The sequence below is a fragment of the Callorhinus ursinus genome, unplaced genomic scaffold (assembly GCF_003265705.2).
Source record: "Callorhinus ursinus isolate GAN/ISIS: 27379988/994484 unplaced genomic scaffold, GSC_fseal_2.0 scaffold39, whole genome shotgun sequence".
NCBI lineage: Eukaryota > Metazoa > Chordata > Mammalia > Carnivora > Otariidae > Callorhinus > Callorhinus ursinus.
The window spans coordinates 12,466,410-12,483,890 of NW_027397101.1; the positions used below are offsets into that span (position 1 = coordinate 12,466,410).

At 35.0% G+C, this 17,481-nt stretch overlaps 1 long non-coding RNA gene and 1 pseudogene across 2 annotated transcripts in view; both read right to left on the minus strand.

The window, feature by feature from the left end:
• The window catches only part of LOC112836255 (uncharacterized), a 1,106,139-nt gene that overhangs the window by 819,922 nt on the left and 268,736 nt on the right, over positions 1-17,481 (minus strand). For both annotated transcript variants that reach the window (XR_012374749.1, XR_012374748.1), the window contains one exon: positions 6,655-6,709. This is a non-coding gene — a long non-coding RNA (uncharacterized lncRNA). The remainder of the gene's footprint in view (positions 1-6,654; positions 6,710-17,481) is intronic.
• LOC112836308 (U4 spliceosomal RNA) lies at positions 10,146-10,255 on the minus strand (annotated as a pseudogene).

The window sequence follows — 17,481 nt, forward strand, 5'->3', positions numbered from 1 at the left end:
CCAGTAAGAACTCAGTAGCTCAGCAGCTGAGGGGTCCCACTGGGGGCTTAGCAATAAAAACATAGGAAGAAGCAATTGTGGCAAGGGGACATTTTGACTATGAACATGGATTTTTTGAGGACTACTCAAGAATGTTCAGTGTGGGCAAAGCTAAACTTTGTTGATCTAAAATGGCTCTATGAAGACTGTAGGGCAATTAGTTCCTACTACAGTGTAGGTGACTCTTTTACAAGCAGTGGTGAAAGCTGTCCAGTGGCCGCATGAAGAAGATCCACTTGCCCGTCAACACCCTTGTCCTATACTTGTTCCCTAGCAATGTGCTCTAGCGACAGGGTACTGTTACCTTTGCACTGGCAACTGGATATCAACTACTAGTTGGTTTAGCCACCGCTTCTGAGTACCAACTCATATAAAGGTACACCTCAACGAAATTTGGACTTCATTACTTTCATTTCTCCTTGCCTGGAATAATAGTGTGATTAATCTAACACTGGGTTGGAGTATTTTATTTCCTTATTGGATTATCAAGAGACATTATTCTGCACACTATTGACTTGTGAAATTCTTGCAGTGAACCTGTGTTAAATACTATTGACAAAGGCAAATCTCAGTCTCTGATCATTAGTTTACACGAAAACAAAACACTATGTAATCAGCTTTTGAATCTGGGCACTTGAATGAGCCTTGCTACCTTCTCATCATTTGAACTAGTGCATTAAATACAGGATATTTATATTTTCTGTTACTACAAAAAAATTTCCCTCCTTTTACCAAATTTACAGGAGTCATAACAAAGTTTACCCAGATCTTCCTCATTTTCATCTTTAACATATAAAATGAAATACTGGATTTCTAAACAGGACAGTTTACATGGTGAGAAAATATGGTCAATATACTCACAAAAAAAGAGTGTGTTTTGGAGGGCAAGGTGCTGAAGCTAAGTATTATACATAAAAGTAAGTATAAACTAAAGATTGGAGAAGGTCTGAAAGTTGTTCATCAATTTAGTCAACAAAGACTATGAAAAGAGGTTATAATAGGCCAATATACCTATACATTAAATCAAATTTTAAAAGGTAACCGTCGCTCATCCTGTGAAGAAAATGCTTTCAAACGTTTTTTTTTTTTTTTTTTTTTCTTTTACAAGACTTATCTAGTATTACTTCTCTTTCTTCCAGGAACCTGGAACTTCTTTAAGCTACTGACACAAACACTTTTGTTTCAATGTCTCTTCCCTTTCCAATAGCCTCACCTCATGTGCCTCAGTTTGGTTCAAAGTGTAACTTAAAATTTTTGAGCTTAGGGGCGTCTGAGTGACTCAGTCATTAAACGTCTGCCTTCGGCTTAGGTCATGATACCAGGGTCCTGGGATCAAGGCTGGCATTGGGCTCCCTGCTCAGCAGGAAGCCTGGTTTGCCCTCTCACACTCCGCCTGCTTGTGTTCCCTCTCTCACTCTCTCTCTCTGTCAAATATATAAATAAAATCTTTAAAAACATTTTTTGAGCTTATTATTGTATAGGTCCCTCTTCCTAAGCAAACTAACTTTCTCAAAAGTATATATAAAAACTCCATGAAAATATAAACAGGTAAGCACAAATAAACAAAAGCAACCCTCAGCATAAGGCTAGTGGGGTATTACCCACTCTTTGCGGATACTTTAGTTACAGACTAAAATAAGTGTTGGTGATGTGCACTGGATATAGTAGAATTCTAGCCAACATTAAGCCAAAAATAAATGAAAGCCAAGACTGAATTCCAGAGTGTGGATGGAAGGAGATTAGTAAGTGGTCAGAAAGAGGAAACAAAAAGTAAAAGTATTTTGGGAGAGCACTGATTTTATGTAAAATAAAGTCATCTTCGGAGGGGAAAAACATGGAGAATCAAGCAAGGGAAGTTTAATGGGCCAGGAAGTGGAACACATAGCCTAGCCTATGTTCCCCTGGCCAGAATTCAGTCACAAGCAAGAACTTAACAGGAACTGGGGTCAGTGGGCATGGGCACACCACCATCAGTTAAGAAAATTAGATCCAGACAATATTTGTATGTGTTCTAGATGATGGAAGATTAAACAAAATCACAAACAATCAAGAAAACAATAAAAGAACAATAAAACAAAGTTTTAAACAAGCAATAAAAGAAAGTTTTATTTTCATTAGCAGCCAGCCAAAACAGAGTTGGCAAATAACTATAGGGCTGTTGTTGATAAGAGCAGTAACAGAAACAAGACACCAAGCCATCCTGGGAGGGGAGATGAGTCCCAACGATGAAATCAAGGAAATAGTATTAGAACGAGACTGAAAAGGACAACTGGTGCTTTGGAATTTCCATCTCTATGGAGGCCATCCTGTATAGACACAGAGATGAGCTGTTTCCAGATGTGCAATGAAGAAATAACAAACTGCTTGGGAGGTTTTGAGTAGAGAGGATCAATATTCAAAAACAGGGAGCCATTTGATAAAGCAGACTAGATGAATTGACTTCCAAGTGTAACACTGGCAAAAATAGGCATATAGTGAAATTTGCTAGAATATATAATTCCTTTTAACAAAAGATCTTTTCAATTTTATAGTTTCAAAACTTAGTGGTCCATATTTGGTTTATTAAATGTGTGTGTTTGTGTGTTGTGGGGAGTATTCTATTAAAATTATTTTAAGTCAATTTAATTAATGTCAATTTGTAAAACATAATTTCCCCTCGATATCACAATATATGTGTATGCATTTCATTATAAATTCCAAATAAAATTTAATGAAAAGATCTTGAAAAAGTTAGGGTTAGAAATAGAAATAGATATATAGATTTATACATTTATAGATAAATTACTAAAGCAGCATGCTTCCTTTTCTTAGTGTCACATTCCAAGTGGATTTAGACTTGGTGCCAAAGAATGATATCTATCAACTTACTATGCATTTGAATAGGAAATTTATGTGGGAAATACAAGGCAGAGTTTAACTGAATATGTACTAAGCAAATTAATATTAGTTTAACATACAAAACTTGTGCTTTTGCAAACTTATACATAAAAAAAGACTTCATATATGGACTGATGATTTATTTCACGAAAAATTTCAGATGTAATGAATATAATACTAAGTCAGCAAACTTTAATAATACTCAAAACAAAAGCTTTCTATGCTTACGTGTCAGAAACTGCATGCATTAACTGATTTAATACTTAGAATGACTCTGTGAAGTACATGTTTTTACAGTGGAAGAAAATGAAGTACAGAAACATTTGAAAACCTCTCCAAGGTTATACAAATAATAAATGGTGGAATCCATTATTTATACATATTAAGTTTCCCCAGAATCTGTGGTCTTTATCTCTGTGCCAAACAACCTCCCATAATACAATGATATTTTTACGTTACAACATGTTTTCAACAATCCTTTTTTTCTTTAAAATTTTCATAGTGCTATAGCATTTATTAATTTATTCTCTTGGAAAATAAAACAAATGTTTTCCCTCATTTATCTATATCAGATATTAAAAGTCATGAAGTAAGTTTCACCTCTATCATATGGAGCTCACTCTTTTTTTTTTTTTTTTTTAGCCCAAAGACCAATCTGGAATGTATAAAAAGAAAACTGTAAATGGAATGCCCCTTGGTCTTGCTAGCATTACTAGCATTACCATAGTTATAACCAGGAAACAATGCCGAGAACACCATGTTTCTTGCCAGGTCCTAGCACAATTGGCTACTAGAGGTCACGTAGAGTAAATGTTACAGTCCTGTCTATGCACAAACTCACTTTTTTGGCCAATGAATGGCATTCAAACAAGCAGAGGATTGGTTCTTGAGACAGCTGCCTGAGTTCTAATACTAGATTTCTATCCATACCAATGCAGTCTTTAACTGCTCTGCTACACTACTTTCACAAATAGACAGAGACAAAAGGACTGACAGTTACAAGTGAATAATGCACGTGTTCACTTAACAAATAATTTTTCTGTGTGACAGACACAGTGCTATGGATATTCAGTGCTCATACCGAACCCTCACAAGGCTGCCCTATTCTGATTTTCATTACTTTTATCGATAAAGGTGGAGTACTTTCTTTCTCACCCAAAACTTTAACTCACCTTTTCATTACAAATAGCTGGCCAAAGAAAATGTCAAACCATAAATACAGAGAGACAGAATTTACTTGAATAGCCCCTACATCAAAGTGCTGTTTTCTTAGAAGCTCAGAAATGTTAATATGTATCACTTTGGCCAAAATATCTTTAATGGCAAAGGCATTGCCTTTGAGAGGGATAGCCCATGTTTGGAAAGGATAAAAGGATATTTTTTCTCTCTAAGAAAGCAGAAGAGAGGTGCAATATAAAGGGGATACATTCAGCAGAAATATTGCTTATAAGGCAAATTAATATAAATTCAAAGAAGCACATTCTTAAAGAGGACCCAGGGTCAAAAATGTAATGCAAAAAAGGAAAAATAATCTGAAAAAAGTTTCATGGGTGTGAAATCAACTGAACAAGAAGAAAAATTGTTCAGAGGGCAATTGCCATTACTTGAGAAATCATAGTTAGGAAGCAGCAGGCTATTGGGTTGGTATTGTTCAGCTTCATTAATGGATGCATATGATTCCTGGAAAAAGAAAGGTTCTAAAATTAGGAAAGTGCTGTGGGTTTAAAGTGGAATCCTCATTAAGAGCAGGAGTCGTCTTGTGTTGTTTATCTAGTGCAGGGCAGAGAGCTTTCAGGGCTCTTTCTACCCAGTGTGGGTGTTAAAACCAAGCAGTTGACCTTTGAAAAGCTAAAGGATTCAAAATTTCCATAAAGGTTTTTTCATTGTTGTTGCTCCTTTGTTATCCCAGCAAAATGCTTTAGGATAACACAGCTACTTCCAGTTTGTTTATGCCACTCAGCAGATAAACAAGTATCCCTTAGTTTTTCCCTTCCTTTATCTGAAGTGCAAATTTTAGGTAAACAGGGATCCTCAAAGCACATGGATAGTTTTCACTGATAAAGACCCCTCTAGGAAGAGTTACGGTTCCAGGATAATGATGATGATGATGATATAATAATAATAATCATAATACCTCTCATGACATCTATATTCTCCCTCACATGACAGGAATTTTCAAGGTAGATGTGTAGATTGAAAAGGGACCTATTTATTCATTTAACAAATATCAAGAAAAGGGGCATTTGGGAGGAAAATAGACATTGGATCTATGGAATTTTGTTTGTTTCTTTGAGGGAAAATTGCCTTAAGATATGGTTGATGAGATCAGTAATACTTCCGCTTCAAAGTGACTATAGAAATTGAGTGATTATGGCTACTGGGGAGGGGAGATGTCTTATTCTCTCTAATAGTTAAACATTAAGTGGGGATGTTTGCCCTCATATTTTCACACCTGCTATTTGGTCTGCTCACTTCTGATTTTTCACCCATGTAGTCCATCCAACATAAGGCTATCACACTTTTCCCCCAAGATACAGATCTGATTATACAAACAAACAAAAATAATTACAGAAGTCCAACACCTTCAGTGACTACTTATGGCTTATATAGTAAAATATATATATTTTTAAAACCAGGCTTCAAAGACTTCCACCAACCAATGTCAGTCCTACTTTTTGAAATAATGTCTCATTCTTCCTTATCATTTTCTATGATTTTAGCCTATACCCTATTGCCAAATGTCTCTACTTATTTCCACCTCCATGCTTCTCATATTCTCTTCTTGAAAGGAAATGATTTTATCCAACTCCACATATCTACATCCCATCCAGCTCAAAATGTCATGTGCTTTGGTCAGCAATTCTTTCATATCCCAACAGCTAAAGTAAACTTTCCCTCTTTGAAACCAGCATTCTACTGTATCTTGACAATCTCTACCAGTAGTGTCATTATATATGTGTTACCAATATTTTTCCACTCACTCACAGATATCATTTTATATATATATAATATCTTTGTAGCAGCAAGCTTTCAAAGCATTGCTAGAGGGAGTCTGTAGTAAGAGCATATCAACCTTTTTACAGTGTCAACCCAAGCTGATCTTTCACTATTTAATATTCTGTTAGTGCCTTGAACTATGCAGTATATTATACAACTGGTTATATCATACTAGCTTGGAATCATGTACTATTTGCATTGATCAGTGCCTTCATTTGTTTTCTGTCTAAATACAGAATTGTATAGTACAAAAGTGGGCATTTTTAAAGTCAGAGAGATTTAGATTTGAAATTAGCTCTGACTTTAAACAGCTCTATATACTCGGGCAAACTACCAAACACCTTAGAGCCTTAGTTTACTTCTAAAAATAGGGATTAAACCACCTCTATTACAATATATTTGTGAAGATTAAATGGAAAGATTTATATTAAGCACCTTGAACATAGAAAGCCTTAGGATGAATTCCAGCTTTTTTCTTTTGCTATATCATCTCATGAGCTACACTGTTTCTTCTTAAAAAGAACATCCTGTACCTCACTTTCTAAAAATCCTCTGAAGTGTATAGCAGAGTTGAAGGTGGTATGCAACTACTGTCACTGACTAAATGTGGTATAAACAAGTATAGAAACAGTTTTACACAGTTTTCAACATTGTATCTAATATGAGAAATCATTCTGCAATGGCTAGAATGCAGGTCAAACAGTCTGATATCTGATTCTAGATCTACAAGATATTACTTACTAGTAGTGTGACTTTGAGACAGGTCCTTTACTTCTTTGATTCTCCATTTCTTCACCTGCAAAAATGAGGACATTGGACTAGATCCATGGTTTCTAATTTCATTAGCATTTTACAATTTATTGGTTTATATATCCTATGAATAATATTTTATGGAAGTGACAAACATGGAATCATTAAAAGCAGAGTACTCTGGATGATACAAAGAAAATATTTAGGACTTTCACCTTTCAGTCTCTTCCTGTAGGCTAGACTAAATCTGGCTTAAATCTAGTCAAGGATTTACAGAGGGTGCATGAAGAATTTTGATAGCTCATCAGTCAATTCAGGCCTACTCAGAATGTATGTATAAAAAAATTACACTATCCATTCATCCATTGAGGAATGTTTAGGTTTTATCCATATTTTTGCTTGTGAATAATGCAGATATCTCTTCAAGATACTGATTTCAAATCCTTTGGATATACATCCAAAAGTGGGATTGCTGGATCATAAGGTAGTTCCATTTTTTGAGTAACATCCATGTTTTCTCTAATTGATGTGCCAATTTACATTCCCAAATGTCTGTTTACTGATAAATGGATCAAAAATGTGATTACACACACATACATGTGCATGTGTGTGCACACAGAGGAATATGTCAGCCTTAAAAAAGGAGAAAATCTTTCCATTTGTGACAAAATGGATGAACCTGATGACATTAGCTCAGTGAAATAAGCTAGATGCAGAAAGACAAATACTGCATGGAATCAAAAATGTTAAATTCATAGAGACAGAGAATAGAATGGTGGTTATCAAGGAGTGGGATATGGGAGATGCTGGTCCAGGGATACACAGTTTTAGTTAACAATACTGTATTATAAACTTGAAATTAGCTGAAAGGGTAGATCTTAAGTGTTCTCAACACACACACACGCGCACACACACACACACACACACACACACAAACTATATAAGGTGATGGATTTGTTAACCAGCTTGATGGTGGTGAATATTTCACAGTGTACATGTATAACAAATAATCAAACTGTACACCTTAAGTATATATAAGTTTTATTTGTCAAATTTAAGTCAGGTGGCCTTTTTAATTTTGGGGTGGAAAGGGGGAAAAATGCCAAACTTTAAACCACTCTTTATATGTACTGAATATTTCCTAAGGATTCTTTGAGCTACAAAAGTTATTTTACCAAGCATGCTCAGTACATTATCTAATTAGCTGAAAATTCCAAAGTGAAATTTCACAACTCTAATTCTTAAATAAGTAAATAAATAAATAACATGTATTGGCTTATACAAAGTAATACAGCTAATAAATGTGTGATCAGATATTGATGTTTTGTGTTTTAAAGACCATACTGGATACAAAACTCATGTGGATAAGCTGTCTCTGCACTTTCAATATCACTTAGAGTGTTTGAAGTTGACTACAATGTCATAGAACAGTGTACAAAAATTGTTCCAGAAATCACACAAAAGACTAAACATGTGCTTTGGAGTCAGAAAGATGGTTTTAACATTTTAACATTATAGTTCTGAGAAATGTACTTAAAGTCTTCAAGCTTCAGCTTATCTGTAAAATGCAAATCACAATCTTGATCTTCCTTGTTTTTGTCTGTGTGTTTTGTGATTATTAAGTAATATTCGCTATAAGAAATCACTAGTTCATATTAAGTGCCAATGAATATAAGTTCCTTTTTATTTCTCCTTTTAATAATTCCACACATATAGTAAACATTGTTTGGCATAGAGTGTAAAGCAATGTCAGCAACTCAACTTTTTAATGGTTTCTTTCACAGTGGTTTCTAACTTTCTAACCTTTTGGAGCTGTTAAAATAAAGTCAAATAATGATACTGCTGTGGCATAAGTGTATGCTAGGATCAATAAATTGTGGTTGTTGGAATAAATTGCAATTAAAGGGGTAGTACTTGATTGCTTGACAGTAGGTAGTCTTTCTGGCCCAAATAAACCAAGTATTAGTCTGATTTACAAGCTAATTAGTATGGACTTCACATGTGTTTCATTGGGAGACCATCAGATCATATTGACTTCTGTTCCCATCATGAGTGTGCCCTTGAAGTTGTTTTCTGTCACTTACAGGTGACAAGTCCTCTTTACTTGTTTACTTTGTTTATTTAAGAATATAGGCATCATTTTTAATCAAGTAGAATATGTAAGAAATTTACACTGTTTGCAAATTAACACTTAAACATCTAAAAACTTCAGTATTGGCGCTGGCCTTTTTTTTCCTCCTTATTGCTCTACATTTAAAATGAAAATATGCATGCAATCAGAAATGACAAAGGCATCAACATAGTAAGAAGGATGATTATTACTAAATCCTTGAAGCAATAGAAAAATACATATGAGCTTTAATTTATAGGCTAGAAAATCATAGGATAGGTATTTCAAGACAAACTATTTGAATAATACATAAAAAGACACAAATTATGTCTCCAAATAAAGACACATGCTTATCTAAAGTATAATTTTGTTTATTCTTAATTTTCTATTCAGTGCAGTATTTTATATGATAAATTCCAACATATGCCTATATAATTATCTACTGAATACAAGGCATTCATAGACTGAAACAAAGTAATTTAAGCAGTCCTTTGTTTTGTAAATTGCATTAAGGTATACTATGTATTTTCTTCTACTACCCATCTACCTACTACTCCATTTCCTGTTAGAGATTTAATACATTTTTGTTGAATAAATAAAAATGACAAAAGTACAATTCCTCAAAAGGCACAAAGATATATATGGTATGACTGTTTTAAAATTAAGCATCTTTTCCATTTAAATAGCTCTACCCCACACCTCTTATAAATACCACATTAGAAAAAAAAAGCAAACAAAAGTCAGAAAAACATGAAAAAATCCCTAGTGCCATGTCTTCTCTGTTGTCCATATTTAGGTTAGACATTTATGTTAGGTTGTTAGTGTTAAACCCAGTAAATCTGACATCATACTTATTATACTTCTGTTATTTAATTTTCCTTTTCTGAGCCTCATTTTCCTTTCCCAACCTTTCTTCGAAAGGAAGCTTTGCAAAGGCTAAAGGAAAAAGACTAATCTATTTGTACACTGATGAATTTTAATCACCTACCAGAGTTTCTGACTCACACGTGTACAATAATTATTTTTTTGCATAAGGAAACTCATCACAAATATTATTATCAATTATAAATCATTATAATACATTTCTGACATCAATTTACACATGAAAATATATTTTGCTAATTTTGGGTAATCTTTAAATATCTTTTATGTCTGACAATGTATAACTATATTAAATTCATTTTTTTAAGTTTTTTCCATTTTTAAAAAAGATTTTATTTATTTATTTCAGAGAGAGAGAGAGCACGCACACAAGCAGTGGGGAGGGGCAGAGGGAGAAGCAGGCTCCCCACTGAGCAGAGAGTCTGATGCAGGACTTGACCCCAGGGTCCAGTTTAAATTCAAATATCACATAATGTATTATTGGAAACTAAATTTAAGAAATTATACAAAAACTACAATATTAAACCTTAGTATTTTAATTAGCAATAATTGCACCTTGGATAAACCTCATTGGCTACCATACTGCTGCTGCACAAAGCTCAATGATAGTGTTTTAAAGAACAAAATAGTATTATCCTAAGATCAAAATACTAAAATAAATATTTCAATGGACTTCAAAGAAGTCCATGAACAAAATTATGAAAAGACAAATTAGAAACAAAATCCGTTCCCTAGCTCTTAGTTAATGTCATCCAAAACAAGAACTTGTGCTTCTTGAATGCAAAATATGTCTATTGACCTTGTTCTCCCCAGGATTTAACACAATACCTGCCTCATTGTGAGGACTAAATTTGTGTTTTAAATGCATTCATGAATCAATCAATTGCTTGATTTCGAATGTCTAAGAATAGCAGAACAGTGTATAAAATACCTGGAAAACAAACTAAAGACTGGAAAAATATACAAATGTATATTAGAGTAATTTAACTAATATGGCATAGGCTACATATGCTGTAGTTTTACAAGATTTGGTATTATTCTAAGCTGCAAGTGATATTAGAATTCCAGAAAAATAAAATACATCTGAGTATGTACGTTTAAAAACAAATTCCATTATCATTTTCCATTGTAAGCTCAGGGTCATAACATTAGAGTTGGAGAAATTATCTGAGAGCATCTTTTCCCCTTGTGTGTAGACTGATTGGTGAGGAGGATGGTGGGAGCATCCTGCTTTCCTGTGCATGGGTTACATTCACTGGAATCAATAGTAGAAAAGGAGGTACAGATGTGGATCTGAAAATGAGAGGTACTTGTAATTGCACAGAATGTGTGTTCCTGCATAGTTCCTGCTCAACTCTGACTGATCTTTTTTTTTATTTTTTATTGTTATGTTAATCACCATATATTACATAATTTGTTTTGGTGTACTGTTCCATGATTCATTGTTTGTTCATAACACCCAGTGCTCCACGCAGAACGTGCCCTCCTCAACACCCATCACCAGGCTAACCCATCCCCCCACCCCCCTACCCTCTAGAACCCTCAGTTTGTTTTTCAGAGTCCATTGTCTCTCATGGTTCGTCTCCCCCTCCGATTTACTCCCTTTCATTCTTCCTCTCCTGCTATCTTCTTCTTTTTCTTTTTTCTTAAAATATATTGCATTATTTGTTTCAGAAGTACAGATCTGTGATTCCACAGTCTTACACAATTCACAGCGCTCACCGTAGCACATATCTTCCCCAACTCTGACTGATCTTGAGTCTGTCCATCTGTCTGATTTGATTATCAATTTGTGTGAAATCTTGTTATGGTTATAATTTTATGTGCCGCACAATTGTGATGTCGTTAAGATAAAGCAAATGTTTAAATACTTATAATTGCCAGGTGGCCAAATCCTAGGCCATGGGGAAAAGATAATTCCCTCTCTCCTCACTATAACACATACCCACCCTACCAGTCTCCAACAATTTTTATTCTCAAGAGCCGCATACACACCACTATCACCCAGTTGATTTCCGCTTCTCTTCCTTATTCCTATCTTCAGGCTCCACTGCCTTTCACTGGGGCTAGTGAGACCAACACTGCTTTTCATGAGTACCTTTTGTTTTTCCTTTAGGCATGGTTTTTCACTTTTTATGAGGCAATATTAAGATCTGAGCTTCTGGGGCACCTGGGTGGCTCAGTTGGTTAAGCATTTGACTCTTGGTTTCAGCTCCGGTCATTATCTCTGGGTCGTGAAATCCAGCCCTGTGTTGAGCTCCAGGAGCAGCACTGAGTCTGTTTGAGATTTTCTCCCTCTCCCCTACCCCTCCCCGCTTGTATGCACTTTCTATAAAATAAAATAAATAAAATCTTCAAAAAAAAAAAGGTCTCAGCTTCTAACTGTAAATTATCTAAAATCACCAATCACATATGCCTAAAACCCACTTTCTTAACTTGAGTGTTGTTACCTAGATTGTAAAGAGTACCATTTAATTTTAGGTAAAATGAATGTCAGAAAATAGCGTTTGGGGTATAAAATAGAACTCCAATGACTTAAAATAGGGATGATGAATACATACTACAATTGCTAAACACTGCTCCATGCATGGCATTCATTACCACTCAGTCAAAATCCTTTCACTCTGAACAAGGATATGGCCTCTGAATCCTTCTTAATAATATGCCCTTGATCACTTATATCATGTGGGATATAACTTGTTATCCTTGTATTAAAAGTGTACCTTTAGCATATGCCATCAAAAAATAAAAAATAGTTTACCTCTTTCATTTGCATATGACATGTGGTACATTAATTCTTCATTTTCAAAATTTTATTGTTTCTAACAATGAGTAAAATGCAATCACAAATGTGAAAAAGTATAAATATACACATGTATATATTAATAGAAATGTGCATGCACACACCCACACATTCATGCAGTCATATACATATATTTTCTAGCTCTAATTCCAGTCGCCAGGGATAAATATTCCCAGTTAACTTTGTGGTCTATGTTTCCATCAGTTGTTTCTTTCTTTCTTTTTTTAAGTTTTTTTTTGTTTTTTTTTGTTTTTTTTTTTGACAGAGAGAGATCTATATAGAGAGGGAACACAAGCAGGGGCAGAGGAGAGGGAGAAGCAGGCTTCCCGCCGAGCAGGGAGCCAGATGCGGGGCTTGATCCCAGCACCCTGGGATCATGACCAGAGCCAAAGGCAGACGCTTAATGACTGAAGCACCCAGGGGCCCCTCCATCAGTTATTTCTGAATAAATTACTAAATAGGAATATGCACAACACATAAACACACACATACATATGCCTCTCTGATATATTGTAGATTTGTTTCCATGTCCCTAAATATTTTTAGAGTGTCATCAGAATGAGTCATTAATTGGAAGATTAATATATGATTGAATACATGAAAAAGTGTAAATGTGTTGTGGTAGGGGATATATGGGAAATCTGTGCATTTTCCACTCAATTTTGCTATGAACTTAAACTGCTCTAAAAAATAATGTCTACTAAAAAATATTTTGTTTAAATAAGATGTTTTCATTTAGCAATATCTATTGAATGTAGCCTTAATCTTATTTTATTTTTTTAAAAGATTTTATTTATTTATTTGACAGAGACACAGCGAGAGAGGGAACACAAGCAGGGGGAGTGGGAGAGGGAGAAGCAGGCTTCCCGCCGAGCAGGGAACCCGATGCAGAGCTTGATCCCAGGACCCTGGGATCAAGACATGAGCGGAAGGCAGACGCTTAACGACTGAGCCACCCAGGCATGCCTGTAGGCTTAATTTTAAAATAATCATTTAGAAAGGATAAAAATAAATAAACAAAAAGAGTCATCTATGGTAGGCAGAAAAACTTCCCCCAAAGATGTCCACAATGTAATTCCAAGAACCTGTGAATATATTGTTACATGGCAAAAGGGATTATAATAAAGTTTGTAGATGGAATTAAATTGCTAATCGGCTGAACTTGAGATGGTGGAAATTATCCTGGATCATTCAGGTGAGCCCAGTGTAATCATAAGAGTTCTTGTAAGTGAGAAAGAGAGGCAGGAGAGTAAGAATCTGAGTGATATAATCTGACAACGACTCTACTGGCCATTGTCATTGCAGGCCTTGGAGATGGAAAGGAACATCTGGAATATAAGCAGCCTCTAGAAACTGGAAAGGACAAGGAAATGTATGTTCCCCTAGAGCTCCCAGAAAGAAATGCAGCCATGCTATGAACATTTATGTATGAGGTTTTATGGACATATGTGTTCAGTTCTCATGAGTATGTGTATACCTACGACTGAAATTGCTGGGTCATATGGCCAGTCTGTATTTATCATTTAGAGAAACTGTCAAACTGTTTTCCAAAATGGATGCCCCATTTATATTCCTGTCAGCAATGTATGAGGATTCCAGTTTTTGCACATCCTCAAGCATACTTACTATTATCTGTCTTTTCCGTCATAACTGTATTTTAGTGAGCCTATAGTGGTATCTCATTGCGGTTTTGATTTCCATTTTTCTAATGGCTAATGATGTGCAAATTTTTTATGTGCTTATTGTCCATTTGCATATCTTCTTTGGAAAAATGTTTATTCAAATCCTTCACTCATTTCTAGTATCTTTTTAACATCGTTAATAAAAACAATTATTTTCTCTTTGAGGGGACTTTTAAAAAATTTAAATAGACATTTTTAGAGTAGTTTTAGGTTCACAAAAAAACTGAATGGAAGGTACAGAAGTTTCCCATCTGCCCCCTACCACAACACATGCATAGCCTCCACCATTATCAGCATCCCTGACCAGAGATTACCAGAGTGGTACATTCATTAAAGCTGATGAAACTACACTGACACATCATTGTCACTCAAAATCTATGGTTTGCATTAAGACTGACTGTTGGTTGTACATTCAATGAGTTTGAACAAATGTATAGTGGTATATATCCATCATTATGATACCATACAGAGTAGTTTCATTGACCTAACCATCCTTTTGTGCTTAGCTTATCCATTCTTTCCTCCCTGCAGACCCTGGAAACCACTGATCTTTTTTATTGTCTACATAATTTTGTCTTTTCCAAATGTCATATAGTTGGAATCATAGCGTATGTAGTTTTTTTCAGACTGGTTTCTTTCACTTAGGAACAAGTGCTTTAAGTTCCTCTATGTCTTTTCATGCCTTGATAGCTCATTTATTTGTAGCACTATAACTATTCCATTGTCTGGGTGTACCATAGTTTATTTATCCACTCACCTCCTGAAGGGCATCTCAGTTACTTCCCAAGTTCAGTAAATTATGAATAAAGCTGCTATAAACATCCATGTATGGATTTTATGTGGACAGATTTCAACTCCTTTGGGCAGTTACTAAGGGACATGATTGCTGGATGATAGTATGGTTAAGAGCATGTTTAGTTTTGTAAGAAACTCCAAGCTGTCTTCCAAAGTGGATGTACCATTTTATATCGGCACCATCAATGAATGAGAATTCCTGTTGCTCTACATCCTCATTAGCATTTGGTATTATCTGTATACTGGATTTTGGCCAATCTAATAAGTGTGTAATGTTAACTCATTGTTTGAATTTGCATTTCCCTGGGAACATATGATGTACAGCATCTCTTCATATGCTTATTTGCCATCTGTATATCTTCTTTGGTGAAGTGTCTGTTAAGGATCTTGCCCAGTTTTTAGTAGGGTTATTTGTTTTCTTACTGTTGAGTTTCAAGAGTTCTTTGTATGTTTTGAATAAGAGTGTGCAATGGACTGGATTTTTTTGTGCCCCTCCAAATTCCTATGTTGAAATCTTAACCTCTAATGTAACAGCATTAGGAGGTGGAGCTTTTGGGAGGTGATTAGGTCATGAGAATGAAGCTCTTCTGAAGGTTATTTGTGTCCCTAGCTCTCTTATTCTCTTTCTTCCATGTGAGGATACAACCAGAAGTTGGCATTCTGAAATCTAGAAAAGGGTCCTCACCACACACCAAATCTATCCGTATCTTGATCTTAGACTTCCTAGCCTCCAGAACTCTGAGAAATAAATGTCTGTTATTAAGCCACCTAATCTGTGTTATTCTTTTATAGTAATCTGAACTAAGACACAGTCCTTTATCAGATGGGTCTTTTGCAAATATTTTCATACAGTTTGTGGCTTTTTATTCTTTTCACAGTATTTTTTGCAGAGCAGATATTTCTCAATTTTAATTAAGTCCAGCTTTTCAATTTTTTTTCTCTCATGGAGGGAATACTATTTAGCATGTTTTTCTCCACTTATAGAGAACAAGCCTGCATATGTTTAATATGATGAAGACTTGGAGAAAAAAGAAACTATATAGGATGGGGTTTGTATGTCACCAGAAGTTTACCCTGTAAGACTAGAAAATTTTCAGGATCAAGTTGCTGCAAAGCAAGTCAGCATTCAGATGATTAATCTTTTAAAAAATTAAAAGAGAAATATTAATGATGCTTTTTAAGGCAGATGTATGGGTGTAACTAGCTTGTGGGGTGATACAAGTTAGCAAGCTCTGGGGCAATACGGATTAAACAATACTTTATGAGTTAATAAGTAGATTACATTAAGTGGTCAGAATAGAGCCCCCGCATATTTATAATGATGAGATGAACCTTGAAAGCCTTATCAGTTTGAAAATGTTTCAGCAATTAATCAGCAAGGAATTGCCTTTTATAGTCAAATGTAGTCAAAGGAACTAAGAAGTAACATTCAGAACCAAGTCAATTTATCTTGGGAGTAGGCATTCTAAACAAGTTTGTTATCTAAAATACTGCCTTTATTTTACACTATATGTATTTCACATGATATTCTCTGGGATGGCTCATTTGAACATGATTAAAGTCAATGAATCATGTTTTATCCTGGCTCACTGCAGTGTCTTTCATATAGTTGACAATAAACAATCTGTTTATCTCAGTGCTCAAATACACTTAGATGGAGATTAAGAGTCATACACAAAACCTCTCTAAAGAAGAGGGAATGGATTTGTTTAAAGAAAACCTCTTATTCATCCCTAAGAAAGGATATTGTGTGGAAGCCATGAAATGATTACAGGATGCTAAATACCCATGTTGGATTTAATCATGGCCAGGAACCTTAGCTTTCAAATGTGCAGAGGCTTGGGTCAAAAGTCATTATTTATCCAAGAAATGATACTGGGAAATCAGTGGTTAGCATCTTCCAGATGTTTGAATTCTAACTTCTTTGTCAAGTAGAGGATTCTTAAAATTTTGTTTCACATTTGCACAAGGAAAATGTGTCTCATATTTTCCCTTGGTTTATTAATTTATTAAGATTTTGGGGGAATGAAAGTTTGAGGACCTAGGAAAATGCAAATGGACACACAAAATAATAAACATGTTCACTTCCCAGATGGTACTTTGACAGTGAAGGTTGATGGGTTGAAAATGCAGATCTGTATAGATGGGTTAGCAACTCTCTTTAGAAAATGCATCTTATTAGAAAGATGCATTTTAGTCAATATTAGGTACCCATGTTAATTCTGGAGGCATTGATAGGTAAACCCAGTTTCATCAAGTCTCACTTTGAGAAGAGAATGTGGTGGAACGAGGTCTGCATAAGGTGGGCTCTTATTTTATTAATCTGTGAGCTCTGCTTGTAGTTCCAAGGCAACCCAGTTTTATCTCATTAACCTTTAGCAGGCAGTCCATTTTCACCTCATTTTTGAGATTACTTGAATTGTGTTCACTGAATTTGTAAGCAAACACTGCACTAAAATCAAAACATACAAAATTATTTTAACACATTTTACTATCAGTAGATTAGTGTGATTATACAAACACTCTTGCTGATCTAGTTCTTGTTT